The 19,073-nt window shown below is 36.5% G+C and overlaps 1 pseudogene; it reads left to right on the plus strand.

Moving 5' to 3' along the window:
- The first annotated feature begins 17,156 nt into the window (after nucleotides 1-17,156).
- LOC102188834 lies at nucleotides 17,157-18,100 on the plus strand (annotated as a pseudogene).
- The last annotated feature ends 973 nt before the right edge of the window (nucleotides 18,101-19,073 follow it).

The following is a 19,073-nucleotide window of genomic DNA, read 5'->3' on the forward strand; positions in this document are numbered from 1 at the left end:
ATACCAGTACTTTATCCACTTAAATAATTAGCTATTTCTTTTTCTTTCTCAACCACAGAAATTGCCATTATTTAACTCCTGACTATCTTTAAGGAGGAATTTTCAACATTCTGGAAGTTTTCTCCGTTTTTTTTCTTCAGTTTCAAAGAACTACAGTTCAAATATGGAAATTGGAGAATTCCTTATTAACTAGCCTGATGTTATAAACCTAATTACTTGTCCCAAACAAAATGCAGCATAAGTTGAATCCTCATAAATACACAGTTTTATTTAAAGTGGCATCACATAGAGAATGAGCAAAAAAAAATTCAGATTATGAAACTAGTGAGTTAATTCTTCTTTTAGAAATGTGTTATATAGTCAACCCTGAACAAATTGTAGATGAATTGGCCATTTGGGGAACAATAAACCTATTAATGAAGCAGATACCACTGATGCATTTGAATTTAATAACTGGATAATAACTGTCTAGTAGTGATTCTTGACCCCCTTTGTTAAGAAAAAAAATATTTTTGTAGTTGCTACAGTTGAACAAACATGAAAAGTATAAAGTCCAAGCAGCAATGGCTTCCCTATTTCCTTGGTCTCTGCCAACCCAAACATCCCACATAAGGAAGCCAGCAGGCCACTGTAACTTTTCTTCTCTTCCTACAAAAACCCAACCATTTTGCTGATCAGTTTTTGCCTAATAATTAAGCCACTGTGTGAAAATGAACCATCATAGAAACATATTTATTCCATCCTCATAAATTCAAAGCAAAATCTATCAGAAATTGTTTTTAAGCAGTGATTTGTCTTGCCTGTGTTTTTATCCCACTAGTCAATATAAACAAAGTCAACTAGATGTTTAGGCCTTTAAAATATTTTTTTTTATTTTAGAGACATAGTTCTAAAAAGTCATAGTGATATTAGCTTTCAAGTACTACTGATTTGGGGTCTTATAGATAGGGTCTATTATTTATCCATTCAATATACATTCTCTTTCCTTACTTAATAACTACCATTGTTTTAGTTCGGGTACCGATGCACCCAGAAAAACAACTTTCTCATATTCCCTTACACTGAGCTGTGGTCATAGACTTTCTGTCAATCTACAAATTCTGGAGAATATTGAAGTGGATAGTTCCCTAAAAAGTTTATTTTTTGCCATTAAAATTATTTTCCACATGCAACATGGAAGTTAGAAAGTAAGACTATTTTGATAGTTTATAAAAGAGGGGAAGACACATATCCTCATTTTTCCTGAACACTCTTGTCAGGATGGTTAATAGCTGGACATCCATCAACCATTCTCAGCTGGATAATACATGTTAAGGCAACTATAGGATAAAGGAAAAAACTGAATCTCTGTGTCCCCAAGGAATCTCCGTGTCAGTTATGGGCTTCCTATCTCCAGAATTCTTTTAACAGAAGAGAGAAATGACACCTATCATGTTTAAATTTCTGTTATTTTAGGTTTTTCTGTTATATACAGCTAAAACATATTTTATGGTATGAGTGTTCATTAACTAAGACATTTTCCATTTAGAAGAGAAAGTTATTAATACAAATTTCATCAGCTCTAACATCCTTCAAATAGTGAAGGCCAGAATCTAATCAAAGTATAAACTCAACTACAAAGAGCAAAGACTCACTGTTCCATGTCCTAAATATAAAGAACTTTACATTTACATTGTGTGGAAATGAGCTAGAAGTAAACACTACAATCCTCACAACAAGAAAAAAACTGAACAAAATTAAAATTATTTTTTCTTGAACCCATAGGGAACAACAATCACAGAGCAAATCACCATCCTGAAATCTGGAGAGACAAGAAAATTCAGTGAGTCGCAGCTGAGATCTCCTTAAATGCAGCAGAAACCACTAAATTGGTAGCTGTATCTCAATGGTGAATTTCACAAATTGTTGGAGGCCAAGTGTGGGCTAATGTGAAAGTAAGAAATTCCTATGATTCACAGTCTTAGGGAAGTCCCCACACTTTTGTGGTCTTTACCTCTAGCATGAAAAGCAAACAAAAATTTCATGGTATACCAGGGAGATGAGAAAAGTAATCATTTTGAAATATTCCCAAAATGTTCTTCATAAGAAAGGCATACTTTTCAGTGGTTGTGATTTTATCAGAGCCTGTCCCAGGTCCCTAGGAAAATAGCATTCTTCTCACTTTAGCCGCCTTTAATCTTCCCATCTCACCCAAAGGGGAACTGACAAAAAAGGAAGATATATAAGAAAAACAAACGAAAAGACATTTGTGAGGATAACAGGCCAAAGCACAGGCCCAGTAAAATAATGAGACTTAAATAGGAAGATAATACAGGCTTCTGCATCTTGACAGCATAGCACCAGTGCAATAACAGTAGATTACAGCTAAAAAGACACATAAGACACATACTTTTATTTTATAAATAAGAGGACAACTTAGTGGATTCTAAAGTTAAGAGAGGAGACAAAAATAAGGACACTAGAGGAACTGGGAGTCTCTCCCAACTAAAACTATAGTAAATATTTTTAATTCTTACATAAGTGGCCTACTTACCTCAGTTCTTATTAGCCAATACAGCATGTCTAACCTTTAAAATAATAGTCCATAACATGTGAAAAGGCAGGAAAAAACAGTCTGAAGAAGCAAAACAAGGGTCAGAACCACACTCAGATATTACAAGGATTTTGGAATTATCAGACTAGGCATTAAAATAACTATGATAAATATGTTAAGGGATCTATTGGAAAAAACACAACATGCAAAAACAGATGAGTGATGCAGAGAGATGGGAACTCTAAGACAGAATTTAAAAGAAATGCTAGAAATCAAAAACACTGTTAAGAAAAATGAAGAATGCCTATGACAAGCTCTTAAGTAGACTGGACAAGATAAGGGAAGAATCAGTGAACTTAATGGTAAGTCAATAGAAACTTCCCAAAATGAATTGCAAAGGGACAAAAATAAAGAAAAAATACAGTGTGGAATATGTAAGACCTACAGGACAATATCTAATAAAAAGCATCGAATGGACAATATCAAACATACGCATATATAGAATACCAGAAGGAGACAGGCATCAAACTTTTCAGAAATAGCAACAGAAACAAAACCACAGACCTAAAAAGTGCAGAGAACACTAAGCAGATAAAAACACCAAAACTGCTACATGTAGGCATATCATAGTAAAATTGTGAGGGTGGGGGAAAATGGGGAAAATACTTAAAAGAAGCCAAACTGGTGGGGGAGAGGGGAACCTACCTTGCTTATATAGGAAAAAGGCTAATAATTACAGCAAGCTTCTCATCAGAAAGCACAAAAGCAAGAAGAAAGTGGACAAGAACATTTAAAGTGTTAAAAAAGGAAAACAAGCTGGAATTCTATACCAAATAAAATTATCGTTAAAAGTGAAGGAGTACCACTAGACATCTATTCTAGTGGCAAAAATCTGTAACACTGGCTACACCAAACGCTGGTAAGGATATGGAGCAGCAGGAATTCTCATTCATTACTAATGAGAATGCAAAATGGTACAGTCATGTCAGAAGACAGTTTGGCAGTTTCTTACAAAACTAAACATATTCTTACCATCTGATCCAGCAATCACATTCCTTGATATGTACCCAAATAAGTTTAAAACTTATGACCACATAAATACCTGCAAATGGGTATTTATAGCAACTTTAGGTATAAGTGAAAACACATTGAAACAGAAAGATATTGTTCAGCAGGTAAATGGATAAATAAGCTGTGGTACAATGGGATATTATTCAGCATTTAAAAATTGAGCTATCAAGCAATGAAAAGACAGAGAGGAACCTCACATTCATATTACTAAGTTCAGTTCAGTTGTTCAGTCGTGTCTGACTCTTTGTGACCCCATGGACCGCAGCACACTAGGCTTCCCTGTCCATCACCAACTCCTGGAGTCCACCCAAACTCATGTCCATCTAGTCAGTGATGCCATCCAACCATCTCATCCTCTGTCATCCCCTTCTCCTCCTTCCTTTAATCTTTCCCAGCATCAGAGTCTTTTCAAATTAGTCAGCTCTTCACATCAGGTAGCCAAAGTATTGGAGTTTCAGCTTCAGCATCAGTCCTTCCAATGAACACTCAGGACTGATCTCCTTTAGGATGGACTGGTTGGATCTCCTTGCAGTCCAAGGGACTCTCAAGAGTCTTCTCCAATGCATATTACAAAGTGAAAGAAGCCAAATTGAAATAGTTACATACTGTATGATTCCAATTACATGTCATTCTGGAAAAGGTAAAACTATGGAGGCAATAAAAGATATTATCAGGGGTTAGAGGGGAGACAAGGATGAACAGGCAAAGCACAATGCTTTTTAGAGCAATGATATTATTATATATTTGTCAAAAACCACAGACAATACAAAATTATGAGTGAATGCTAGTGTGAAGCCACTATGGCGGACAGCATAGAGCTTCCTTACAAAATTAAAAGTAGAGTTACCATATGACCCAGCAATCCCAATTCTAGGGATATATACAGAAAAGATGAAAACTTTAATTCAAAAAGATGCATGCACCCCGATATTCATAGCAGCACTATTTATAATAGCCATGATATGTAAGCAACCTAAAATATCCACTGACAGATGAATGGATAAAGATGTGGTATGTGTGTATGTGTAATGAAGTACTACTCAGCCATAAAAAAAGAATTAAATAATGCCATTTGGAGAAACATGCATGGACCTAGAGATTATCATATGTGAAATAAGTTAGAGAAAAACAAATATTACATGATGATACATAATATAGACTCTTAAAAAATGATAGAAGTGAATTTATTTACAAAACAAAAAAGTTTAATAGACATAGAAAAAAAATATGTTACCAAAGAGGAAAAAAGGGGAGGGAAGGGTAAATTAGGAATTTGAGATTAACAGATATACACTACTATATATAAAATAGGTAAACAACAAGGACCTACTATATAGCATAGGTAAATATATCCAGTATCTTGTGATAATCTATAATGGAAAAGAATCTAAGAAAAGATATACACAGAAATCAATAACAGAAAGAGCTGGGGAATCTCAAAATATTTGGAGATTAAATAACACACTTATATAACATGTGGCTCAAAGAAAAAAGTTTCAGGATAAAATTAATCATATTTTGAACTAAAAAATAAAATAAATAAAATATAGTTAGCCAAACTTGTGGGATGCAGAGAAAGCAGAGTTTAGAGGGAAATTTATAGCACCAAATCTATATAATGGCTTCCTTGGTGGCTCAGTGGTAAAGAATCTGCCTGCCAATGCAGGATATGTAGGTTAAATCCCTGGGTCAGAAAGATCCCCTGGAGATGGAAATGGTAATTTACTCCAGTATACTTGCCTGGAAAATCCCATGGACGGAGGAGCCTGGTGGGCTGCAGTCCATGGGGTCGCGAAGAGTCAGACATGACTGAGTGACTTCACTTTCACTTTTCACTTTCGTGCACTGGAGAAGGAAATGGCAACCCACTCCTGTGTTCATGCCTGGAGAGTCCCAGGGACGGGGGAGCCTGCTGGGCTGCCGTCTATGGGGTCGCACAGAGTCGGACACAACTGAAGCGAGTTAGCAGCAGCAGCAACAGCAGCATACTTGCCTGAGAAATTCCATGGACGGAGGAGCCTAGCAGGCTACAGTCCATAGGGTTTTAAAGAGTCAGACATGACTTAGTGACTGAAGAAAATGCATATAACATAAAAGAAAAATATCTAAACTCAACAATCTGAGTTTCCATTTCAGTAAACTAGAAAAGAACAACTTAAGCCAAAAGCAATAAGAAGAAACAAAATTTAAAGCAGAAATCAATGAAAGTGAAAACAGGAAATCAATAAAGGAAAAAACCAATTAACATAAAAAGTTGGTTCTTCAAGAACATCAGTTTAAAAATTGATAAATCTCTTATCAGGCTACCCAAGAGAAAAAGAGGGGTACACATTGCTAACGTTTAAACCAAAAGAGGGGCCACAACTGCTGATTTCACAGACATTAAACAGATAACTAAGTAATAGTATAAATCACTCTGACCAAAAATTTGATACTTTAAATGGTCTTTCAATTCCTTGAAAGACACAAACTATCAAAACTCACACAAGGAGAATAAGATAATATAAATAGACTTAAATGTATTAATGAAATTGAATCAATAGCTCATAACCTTTCAAAAAATAAAGCATTGGCCTCAATTTCACTGGAAATTCTTATCAACATTTGAAGAAAAAGTGATATACATTCTCCACAATATTTTCCAGAAAATATAAGCTGAGAAAACATTTCCTAACTCATCCTATAAGGTCAGAGTAACCCTAATAATGAAATCAGAAAGACATTGCAAGAAAAAAAAGCTATTCAACAATATAGCTTATTTACATATTAAAAAACTCACCAAAAAGTAGCAAATCGAACCCAAAAATGAAAAAAAAAAAAAGAATTATACACTATAATCAGGTGACATTTAGTCCAGATGTAGGTTAGTTGAACACTTGAAAATCAATGTAATTCAGTACATCAACAGACTAATTTTTTAAAAATATGATCAAAAATCAAGGCTCTAGAAGGAGATTAGTACAATAAAACATATTGACTATAAATGAAATTTCAAACCTTTTTGAATGAAGGATTCCTGCTCCCTCAATAAATAAAAGTTAAGCGATTGAAATAAAAGAGCTAGTAAATTAATGTCAACTAAAGTGCCTTCTGATCCACTCTACACAATGATGTACGGTTCCTACTTAGTGGAAGGTCAAGATCCTTCATCTAAATTGAACCCAGCATACCACCAGAGTCACACACCTTGTAGTTCCATGAATTATGCTATCCTCTCAAAATTTAGACATGATCCTTCTACATTTGAAGACATCATTGAAGAAATTGATGGGTGCTGATGTTTCTCTATGTGTAATAGTTGAAAATATTTTATAAAAAACACAATTCAGGTCATTATCATTAATAGTTCTCTCAGAAAACACCAAGTGACACATAGATAATTAGATTGACATACAAAGATAGTGTAGTTAGATGGATGTTACATTGTAGAGATTGAATATTAAGGAAGCTTGGGAATTTAAACCTTATTCTGAAAGCACATTCACAATCATCATTAGATTTATTCACCTTTTATAGCATTTTTCATAACTTTATATAAATACAGAAATTCCAGATTAAGTATATTTCAAAGCCTCAAATCTGTACAAATTAATCAACATTTAGGATTTACTCTGCAAAGAAAGTATTTAATATTTTATGTTTGTAATGCTGGATATCACAGGGAGGTGATATGAAAAAGGTATCAAGGGAAAATGGTGTTGATCATTTAGAGAAACAAAGTCAGTAGGCTGCATTAGAAAACTATGTTTAGAATTGCCCATAACTTGTTAATAATTATGATTCAGACCATTGATTCTTAAAAATTTTGTGTATATAAGTATTATCAACTGTTTTTGTTTAAAATGTAGATTTCACCCCTTGGATTGGGCCAAGATTCAACAGTCATAAGAGGCATCACAGATGACTCTAATAAATGGTTATATCTTAGCTTGTAGTATCCAAAATGAACACTAAGAGATTCATTTATTAAGGTGTTCCTGGGAGAAAACAGTAAGAGAAGGGAAAACGGAAACAGTAAAAAGAAAGGAAAGAAGTCAAGCAGGATTGGTATTTCAGGTAGTTCCAGACTAGGTCTGATCCCATGGAAAACTCTGAAGCATAAATTACACCTCAGAATCTGTCTCATATTGAGTCAAAGATAAATAAGGGCAGTTTGAAACTGAGTGAAGGTGATTTTCTGAATCAAGATCTTAAGATGTTTTTGGCAACTTGATAGGGATAGATTAGAGACTACAACAAAACTTGTTCATTTATAAACCTGCTCATCTGTTAGTTCATGAAAGTGAAAGAGTTAGTCATTCAGTCACATCAGACTCTTTGTGACCCCAATGATTGTAGCCCACCAGGCTCCTCTGTCAATGGGATTCTCCAGGCAAGAATACTGGAGTGAGTAGCCATTCCCTTCTCCAGGGGATGTTTCTGACCCAGGGATTGTACCTGGGTCTCCCTCAATGCAGATAGATTCTTTACCATCTGAACCACCAGGAAAATGGATGTTAGTTCATCTTCAGAGCTAAATTAGTATCCATCCTTCACCTATTCACTCATGAACATATGAGTAATAATACTGCGGGGGGGGGGGGGCGGAATCTATAGTTTTCATCAGCCTTCCCAGTGGCATTTCCTCCTATTTCCCTCAGACAATTTTTATCATTTGTTGTTTGTTTTTTCTTTTTTTTGGGGGGGGCACCCCATATAGCTTTCAGGATCTTAGTTTCTCAACCAAGGATTGAACCCAAGGCCACAGCAGTGAAAGAGCAGAGACCTAACCACTGAGTAGGCATGCATGTGTGTGCTCAGTCGTTTCAGTCATGTCCGACTCTTTGGGACCCTATAGACCATAGCGCACCAGGCTCCTCTGTTCATGGGATTCTCCAGGCAAGAATACTGGGGTGGCTTGCCATGCCTTCCTCCAGGGGATCTTCCAACCAGGGATCAAACACGTGTCTCTTTCATCTCCTGTTGCAGACAGGTTCTTTACCACTAGCACCACCTGGGAAGCCCCCTAATCACTGGACCACCAGGGAACACTCTATCATTTATGTTTTGAATCTAGCCTATAGAAGGTTAAGGAATGAGAAAGGAAGTAAAGTCTATATGCAACCTAAAGTGTGCCACTGAAACATGCTCTGTAATATTATGAATATATTTTTTCTGCAGATTTTTCAGTTTCTTTAAATTGTTAACATTGTGTTTGCCAGTGTAAAGAGAAAAAAAAAACATGTTTTCATTCCTGGCTAAAATAAAAGATAGATATAGTCTCAAAGCCTAAAGAAACTCAGAAAATCATGATAGTCTACATAGAATGAAGTGGAGTAAATTTAGCTGGGAATACAGACTCTTCAAATATAATCTGCTCCTCATATGGTATGTTTAGGAAGCTTAACATCTGCATGAACTTGATACTTGCTGGACTCATGCTTGGGAAATCAAACATAAGGGAAGAAAACATTTACAAGTAGAACTTGACTTCTATACATATGTAATTAAAGAGAGAATTTCAGAATAGGAGACAGTAGTGAGATATCTCAAATCAGAATATAAAAATTGGTGTAAGAACTATAATTTTAAGCATACTTCATTATGACCTAGTTAAGCCCTGATCCTGCTGAATAGTTTCTAAAAGTCATGGAGAATAGCAATCTAAAGGTATTCGGATCAAAGATTCAGGACTTTGCTTCTGTGGTATTCTGTGGGAATGAATGAATGTGAGTGTATATGTATATCAGTATAAAAGTGTACTTGTGTGAATATGTCTACTCAAATAGCAGTATAGGAATATAAGTTTGTAACAAATACCCTTGTATTTATTAAAGTGATAATCAATTATTGTCTTGGGAAAATCTTTTGTCAAAGGAGCTATTTTCTAAATTTCATTTTAACTTGGCACTGGAAGAAACGGCACTTTTCAATTAGTCAAATTATAGTACAGCCAATCTATTAATAGAGCTCTTAAACTCGTCTGCCTGAGTGTCTTCTCTCTTATTCTTTCTGCATTATCTAGAGTTTTATTTCCACAGTGAGTAATTCTAACATACACACTCTCTATTGAAATACTGCACTGATCTCTCATTAAACAACTCTCTAATATTGACTTAATTTTCCCACTGGTTAACACACATTAGACGATAGGAATCTTCTATTTCACTTGGCAATTTTATTACTTAGTGTTAACAAATATATTGCTACTCTTTGCTTTTAAAAACCACTCTCTTAGAAGTTCATTTAGTAATCCTTAAGAGTTGAGTTTCTTCCACTAAATTGATCGAAGTGAGTTTGATATTGAAGTTGTGCAAATCCTGAAAGTTTGTTCATTAAACCACAACTTGTTCAATTCTTAATTTCTCAGAATTATTTTTTTCTAACTCCATGATTCCCCAAAGCTGTTTTTTGAAGGTAATTAATGTTATACATAAAAAATCCAGTCAAGTTTTTGCACTCTCAAATTTTCAGCAGCATTGAACACTGATGATTGACTGATCTAAGACTACATTTGGATTATTTTCATGCTTTTGGTTGCCAGATATTACATTATTTAGTTTCATCTGCTACTTTTCGAATTACTGTTTCTTACCTCTGTTGTTTTTATTCATCCTTAAGTTTTCTCCAAATGTGAGCATGTACTAAAGACTTAGTTCCTAACCACAGAATTACTGTTCTAAACTACTTCAGTTCAGTTCAGTTCAGTCACTCAGTCATGTCCGACTATTTGCGACCCCATGAATCGCAGAAGCCGGGCTGCCCTGTCCATCACCACCTCCCGGAGGTCACTGACTCACGTCCATCGAGTCCGTGATGCCATCCAGCCATCTCAGCCTCTGTCGTCCCCTTCTCCTCCTGCCCCCAATCCCTCCCAGCATCAGAGTCTTTTCCAATGACTCAACTCTTCTCATGAGGTGGCCAAAGTACTGGAGTTTCAGCTTTAGCATCATTCCTTCCAAAGAAATCCCAGGGCTGGTCTCCTTCAGAATGGACTGGTTGGATCACCTTGCAGTTCAAGGGACTCTCAAGAGTCTTCTCCAACACCACAGTTCAAAAGCATCAATTCTTCGGTGCTCAGCCTTCTTCACAGTCCAACTCTCACATCCATACATGATCACAGGAAAAACCATAGCCTTGACTAGATGGACCTTAGTTGGCAAAGTAATGTCTCTGCTTTTGAATATGCTGTCTAGGTTGGTCATAACTTTTCATCCAAGGAGTAAGCCACTTTTAATTTCATGGCTGCAGTCATCATCTGCAGTGATTTTGGAGCCCTAAAAAATAAAGTCTGACACTGTTTCCACTGTTTCCCCATCTATTTCCCATGAAGTTATGGGACCAGATGCCATGATCTTCGTTTTCTGAATGTTGAGCTTTAAGCCAACTTTTTCACTCTCCTCTTTCACTTTCATCAAGAGGCTTTTTAGCTCCTCTTCACTTTCTGCCATAAGGGTGGTGTCATCTGCATATCTGAGGTTATTGATATTTCTCCTGGCAATCTTGATTCCAGCTTGTTTCTTCCAGTCCAGCATTTCTCATGATGTACTCTGCATATTAGTTAAATAAGCAGGGTGATAATATACAGGCTTGATGTAGTTCTTTTCCTATTTGGAACCAGTCTGTTGTTCCATGTCCAGTTCTCACTGCTGCTTCCTGACCTGCATACAGGTTTCTCAAGAGGCAGGTCAGGTGGTCTGGTATTCTCATCTCTTTCAGAATTTTCCACAGTTTCTTGTGATCCACTCAGTCAAGGGCTTTGGCATAGTCAATAAACCAGAAGTAGATGTTTTTCTGGAACTTTCTTGCTTTTTCCATGATCCACCAGATGTTGGCAATTTGATCTCTGGTTCCTCTGCCTTTTCTAAAACCAGCTTGAACATCAGGGAGTTCACGGTTCACGTATTGCTGAAGCCTGGTTTGGAGAATTTTGAGCATTACTTTACTAGCATGTGAGATGAGTGCAATTGTGCGGTAGTTTGAGCATTCTTTGGCATTGCCTTTCTTTGGGATTGGAATGAAAACTGACCTTTTCCAGTCCTGTGGCCACTGCTGAGTTTTCCAAATTTGCTGGCATATTGAGTGCAGCACTTTGACAGCATCATCTTTCAGGATTTGAAACAGCTCAACTGGAATTTCATCACCTCCACTAGCTTTGTTCATAGTGATGCTTTCTAAGGCACACTTGACTTCACTTTCCAAGATGTCTGGCTCTAGATTAGTGATCACACCATCATGATTATCTGGGTCATGAAGATCTTTTTTGTACAGTTCTTGCATGTATTCTTGCCACCTCTTCTTAATATCTTCTGCTTCTGTTAGGTCCATACCATTTCTGTCCTTTATCGAGCCCATCTTTGCATGAAATGTTCCCTTGGTATCTCTAATTTTCTTAAAGAGATCTCTAGTCTTTCCCATTCTGTAGTTTTCCTCTATTTCTTTGCACTGATCGCTGAAGAAGGCTTTCTTATCTCTTCTTGCTATTCTTTGGAACTCTGCATTCAGATGTTTATATCTTTCCTTTTCTCCTTTGCTTTCTCCTCTCTTCTTTTCACAGCTATTTGTAAGGCCTCCCAGACAGCCATTTTGCTTTCTTGCATTTCTTTTCCATGGGGATGGTCTTGATCCCTGTCTCCTGTACAGTGTCACGAACCTCATTCCATAGTTCTAAACTACTTACCCTGGTGAATTTCATCTCATACCTTTAATTATCTTCTCTAGATACATAGACTTGATCTATCCTATCTTCAGGGCTCAAGTTTCTTAATATAAATTGCCTAACGAACATTTCTATGAATGCCCTTCAGTTACCAAGTTACTTCCTCATTTTCCCTTGAACATAATGATTCTCTCAAATGAGGATGGGAAACTCATTCATTTTGCTTATCCTGTATATAATGATACAATTATCCAAACCTGTCAACCTTTCCTCTTCATTTCTCACATATGTCTATTATTTTTTTGTACATAGCAACTTTATTTCCAATATATCTATTATTTTTAATTCAAAGCTTCTAATTCTCAGTACTTCAGATTGAAAAATAATTTTTCAGCTAACACTATGAACAAAAATTTAAATAATCACATTTCCCTATTCCTATGTCATTTCAGTCCTACCCACTCATTCCTATGGACCCAACAGCAACATCCTATTACTCTTTCCTATAAACCATAAGACTTAGTACATATACCAGCACTAGTTACACACAACTATCTTACCAGTTTGGCTTTTGTTCACACACAGCGTGTATTTGAACTCTAGTGTTTCTTATAAAGAAGTATACACTACTTTATAACATGGACTCCTGCTCTACCCATAACCTTATTAGGCAGCAGTGTTAAGATATCTTCAAGCATGATATCCTGAGTGATTCTTCCATATTGCAGTATCATAGTTCAATTACATAATAGATATCACATATAAAAATTAATATATGCTCATAAGCACTGTCAAGATATAATAATAGTTCTTTCATGAATATATTACTGTAGAATTTACAAGGCACTTCCCTTCAATTACCTCATTTAAACATCACAATAAGCTCAGATGATGATATTGCTATAAATTTTTATATTTTTCACAAATGACACTGAAATTTCTAAAAGTTAACTGACTTGCTTATTTCAAAATTCATGCCCTATGATATAAATATATCTATTCACTTCTGTGAAATATTGTAAAATACAGAGCTATAAGGTGTTGATTACAGTGTTTTTTTTTACAATTGTTTCAAATAAAGGAATGGATAAATTTATTTCTAGTCAATGGATTTTTTTTTTAGCAAGTAATTAAAAATTAAATAGGTAAAAAATATTTTTACACCTGTATCATACATTGAACTAGACACTCAAAGCATTCTCTGTCATGAAAATTACATTCATATGGGAGACATATAAATAAGCAAGAAAATATCAGAATATAATAAGGTCTCTGCAAAAAGTGAAAAAAGAAAATGCGGTCATGTGATGATTTTGAAATGGTAGTTATAGAAATATATGACACAAAAATATTAATTGCAATGGCTGCTGAGTGACATGTCAAAGTGATAATGCTAAAAATGTAAATTGAAATCCATTACAGCATTAAATGCAAAGTATAATGGCCAAGTAAAATATAATGTACAAAAAAACAAGACTGGAAAAAAAAATCAATATGTTTATACTATTCATCTTAAGGCACTCTAATTAGAGGAATTTTTTCTCCTATACAATGAGAATAATTTAACTTAATTATAATTTTGAAATAGCGTAAAAGTCAACCAGCTTCTATATGGAGGAACAAGTATTCAAACTCAAATATTCTAGACCAGAATCTATTATTATTTATGCTACACAAAGTTTCCTATGAGGGAATGAAAACTGGTAGAAATGTGCTTATTTCATATACAAATAGCAATAATAATATCAATAAAACAGGTTGTCACAGAATCAAAGGTATGAGCATATGAATGAAATTAACAAACAGGCACCATATTTGCTTCAAATCTGGCAAGTTCTTCATTGTCTTAAATTTGCCAGTCTTTCAACATTTGCCAAGTTTTTTAGTCAGAGCATCATTCATTTCATAATTTTTTAAAAATTTGAAATGAGTAAAATCTGGAAAGTGAGTGAAGTACAGCAATATTAGTGTACAGTCCTATGACACATATACTGGTGATGGTATAGAACAGTAACTATACTCTATCAAGTTCCTTCATGTCCTTCTAATCCCAGATACCTCTCTTCCCATTACAGACACCCTCCCTAGAAGTCACTATTGTGAATTCAGTTGCAATGCATTAATTTTGCCAGCTTTTTAATTTCATAAAAATGATATTATGCAGTTATTTTTTGTGCTGCTTCTCTCACTCAGTTATATTTTTAATATTCAAGTATTTTAATGAAGTATTTTATTCATCTTCATTACTATTTAACATTATACAGTGTATACCACAGCTTATTTATACATTATATTTTTGATGGGCAATTAGATTATTTCCAGTTTGGGCTACCATGAATAAAGCTGTTAAGAAGTTGTCAGTACTTGTTTTTACTGGACATATGTCCTCTCTTCTCTGGGATGTATATGTATATAGGAATAACAGACTTCCCAGGTGGCTTAGACTGCCAATGCAGGACACCTGAGTTTGATCCCTGGGTAGGGAAGATCTCCTGGAGGAGAAAATAGCAAGTCATTCCAGTATTCTTGCCTGGGAAATTCCATGGAGAGAGAAGCCTGGTGGGCTACCGTCCATGGGGTCAGAAAGAGTCCAACATGACATAGCAACTGAAACAACAACAACAAAGAATAGAGTAGCTGAGTCATAGGATATGTAAATATTTAGTTAGTCAAAACAAACAGAAAAACACTTAAAATTCTACACACAATGAAAAAGTAGAAACTTGTTTTTGCAATAACTAAATCAGTCTTGAAAATAAGGATTTCCTAAGGAAGGACAAAGAAGAATCTGGCTGATCATAATCTTATATTCGTTTCACTGCTGAATTTCATATCTCTGACTTACACAGGCAAGATTTGTTGTTTTTGCAGAAACAGTAAAGACCATAGTCCACACTATGTCCTTCCCAGTAGAGAAAGGAATGTAAATCAAGTAAACACTATGTATTCACCACTTCAAATGCATCTTCTCAAAAGCATTATTTCCCTTCACAAATAATTACAGTCTCATAGGGTAGAAGAATGGAGAGGGGCACGGCAACCCGCTCTAGTATTCTTGCCTGGTGAATCCCCATGGACAGAGGAGCACGGCAGGCTATAGTCCATGAGTTTGCACAGAGTTGGACATAACTGAAGGGACTTAGCATGCATGTATGCAAAGTAGAAGAAAACAAATATTATAGTTTTGCTTTGCTGCCAATTTCCCTTTATTTTAACAGCATTTTGAAAAAAAATTGTTATTGTTTTAGAAATTCTTTGAATATTCTGGTTATTAACCCCTATCTGTTATGTTATTGCATGCTTAATATAGTATAGTATAAACATAAATTTTATGTGTGCTGGGAAACATAATGCTTCATGACTTGCTATATTGCAATATTCATTCTGGAAGCAAGCCCACAATGTCTGCAAAGTAAGTCTATGCTACATGTCCAGGTTTTCTCTATTTTCTCATGTTGTCAGGGCACCATATTCAGCTTTTCATCACTGTGGTTCATTTAACTATTTCAGGCTAAGTCTTGATGAACAATAGGAATCTAGCAATTAATATTGAATGTCCTCTATCTTCAAGAAACTCAGTGTTCTAGAGGTGGTAGCCATGCATATGAATTTTCCTTTGGAAGGGTGAAGGAGGGACCAACTAATTTCAATTATGGGAAAACGAAAGGTGATATTTGAAACTATTCATTCTTTTTCTCACTTTAGTTCAATCATTCCTAGAGTACAATGCAACATTTACCTACATTTAGATAAATTAATTTAAGCATATATTATTCCTTCTTTGGAGCTGAACATTCTCCCCAAGATTCCTGAACTTCTAGGGGTTTACTTTTTTTTTACTTCTGACTTTAAGGCCCTGATTTTAGTGATATCTGATTCTTATTCTGTAATATCATACCAATATTTTCTTTCTCTCTATACTAAATCATTTATAATTATTTACAACAGGCATTTTTGTGTATAGCATACTTTACTAAAGGTATGAGCAGGTGCAGAGGAGCCTGGCAGGCTACAGTCCATGGGGTCACAAGAGTCAGACACAACTTGGCTACTAAACCACCACCACCACCATGAGCAGGTAGAAGAATCTTACATGGCAAGAACAGCGAGAACTTCAATTAGTTATTTATATTCTTAAGAGCCTTTGGCTACCCTAACTGAACGTTTTGGAACCACCTACTCCTCCATACACTTTCACTTTCACTTCTCCGTACCTTGCATGCTAAGTCGCTTCAGCCATGTCCAACTATCTGCAACCCTATGAATTGCAGCCTACCAGGCTCCGCTGTCCATGGGATTCTCCAGGCAAGAATACTGGGGTGGGTTGCCATGCCCTTCTCCAGGGGATCTTCTGACCCAGGGGTTGAACCCATATCTCTTATGTCTTCTGCATTGGCAGGCAGGTTCTTTACCAATAGCGCCACCTGGGAAACCTCCATAGCTTAGAATTCCATAATTTCAATTGATTATCTCTTTACTTTCTCCTCATGACCCAGAAAATCTATTCACTTCTCAAGCAGAGTTTTAATTATTTTCTATTGCTGCTGCTGCTAAGTCACTTCACTCATGTCCAACTCTGTGCAACCCCACAGACGGCAGCCTACCAGGCTCCCTCATCCCTGGGATTCTCCAGGCAAGAACACTGGGGTGGTTTGCCATTTCCTTCTCCAATGCATGAAAGTGAAAAGTGAAAGTGAAGTCGCTCAGCCATGTCCACTCTTAGCGACCCCATGGACTGCAGCCTACCAGGCTCCTCCTTCCATGGGATTTTCCAGGCAAGAGTACTTTTTCTTAAACCTGGTTTCGGGACCTTATCTTCATACCTAAAAAGTTTAGTCTCCTTGCCCCTTCCCATTCAACAGCCAGCCATATTTCCTTGTGTAATGCCAGCCATGTCCCCAAGACATATTTGGCTGTATTGGACACTTGCTCACCAGAGTTGCTTTTCACTATTGTAAAGTGAATATTACCATCAATGACTGCTTCACTGACCTCAACTACATGGTTTATATGTTCCGGTGTGATTCCACCCATGGCAAGTTCAGTGGCACAGTCCAGTCTGAGAAGAGGAAGCTTGCCATCAGTGGAAAGCCCACTTTTATTTTTTAGGAGCAAGATTCTGTCAATATCAAATGGAGTGCCGCTGGTACTGAGTATGTTATAGAGTCCACTGATGTCCTCACTACTTTCAAGAAGGTTTGGGCTCACATGAAGGGTTAGCCAAAAGACTAATCATCACTGTCCCTTCTGTTGGTATCCCATATTTGTGATGGGCATGAACCATAAGAAGTACAGCTCCCTCAAGATGGTCAGAAATGCCACATGCTCTACCACCTACTTGGCTCACCTGGTCAGTATCACTGTAGAGGGACTCATGACCACAGTTCATACCATCACTGCAAGCCAGAAGATCATGATGGGCCCCCAGGGGAAACTGTCCTGGGATGGATGAGGAACTGCTAAGAACATCATCCCTGCTTCCACTGGCACTGCCAACGCTTTGGGGCAAGATCAGTCCTGAGCTCAATGGGAAGCTCTCTGGCATGGCCTTCCATGTCTCCATCCCCAGCGTGTCTAATGTAGATCTGACCCACTGCCTGGAGAAAGCTGCTAAACATGATGGTATCAAGAAGAGGTAAAGCAGGCACTGGAAGGCTCGCTAAAGACCATTCTAGGCTATACTGAAAACCAAGTTTTCTATTGCAATTTTAGCAGTGACACCCACTCTTCCTCCCTGGATGCTGAGGCTGGCATTGCCCTTAACAGCCACCTTGTCAAGCTTATCTCCTGCTATGACAATGAATTTGGCTACAGACAGAGTAGTGGGCCTCATGGTCCACATAGCCTCTGGAGAATGAGAACACCCTGGATCTCCAGCCCCAGTGAGAACATGAGAGAGGCCCTCAGCTGTTGGGGTACTCACCTCAACTGGATCACCCCAACATACTGAGAGTATCCACATCTTTCCATCCCAGAAACCCTGAAGAAGAGGAGGGACTTAGTGAGCCTTACCTTGTTATGTACCATCAATGGAAAATACCCAGCCTAAATAAGTACTTTACTTTCCTAAATAAAGACAATTCATGAGAGAAATTCTGTTACCAGCTTTTGAACTGTATATTTTCACTCTGCTACACATGTATTTTTGTCTTGCTTACTTTTATGTTAACCCACTGAATGACGCATTTTATCTCCATTTTATAGATTAGAAAACTGATACTGAACAAAGTTACTTGAAGTCAGAAAACTACAGATCCAAGAATAGGATCAAAATCTGATTCCGAAGGCCTATGCTGTTATGATGTGTGCATGTGTGTACTTCTATTTATATATCCTACCCTGCTTGATTAGGAAAAATCTCAAAGCCTAAATCTACAAAAGAAGTCACTATTATTTATCTAGAATAGCAATTGTATATAGAATTGGAGTCAATAATGAAGAGAATTTTTTCCATCCCTAGAATTTACTGAAACATTCATGTTCTGTTTGTATTCTTTGTTTGTTCATATTCCCTGTTTGTTTGTATTATTTGTTGTATTCTTTGTTTGTTTCTATTTCCACATATACTCCTCAAAAGGAGAGAGAGATCACTTGACAAGTATGCTCACAGAATTTTAAACTATTACATCTAATTGAAGAGGGCTTATTAACAATTTTAAGATCTTCTCTAAGCATATTTTTCTATAAAAAATGAATACTGCTAAATTTGAATACTACCCTTTAGAAAGGACTTCCCTGGTGGCTCAGACGGTAAAGCGTCTGTCTACAATGTGGGAGACCTGGGTTCGATCCCTGGGTCAGGAAGATTCCCTGGAGAAGGAAATGGCAACC

Source organism: Capra hircus (assembly GCF_001704415.2).
Source record: "Capra hircus breed San Clemente chromosome X unlocalized genomic scaffold, ASM170441v1, whole genome shotgun sequence".
Classification (NCBI taxonomy): Eukaryota; Metazoa; Chordata; class Mammalia; order Artiodactyla; family Bovidae; genus Capra; species Capra hircus.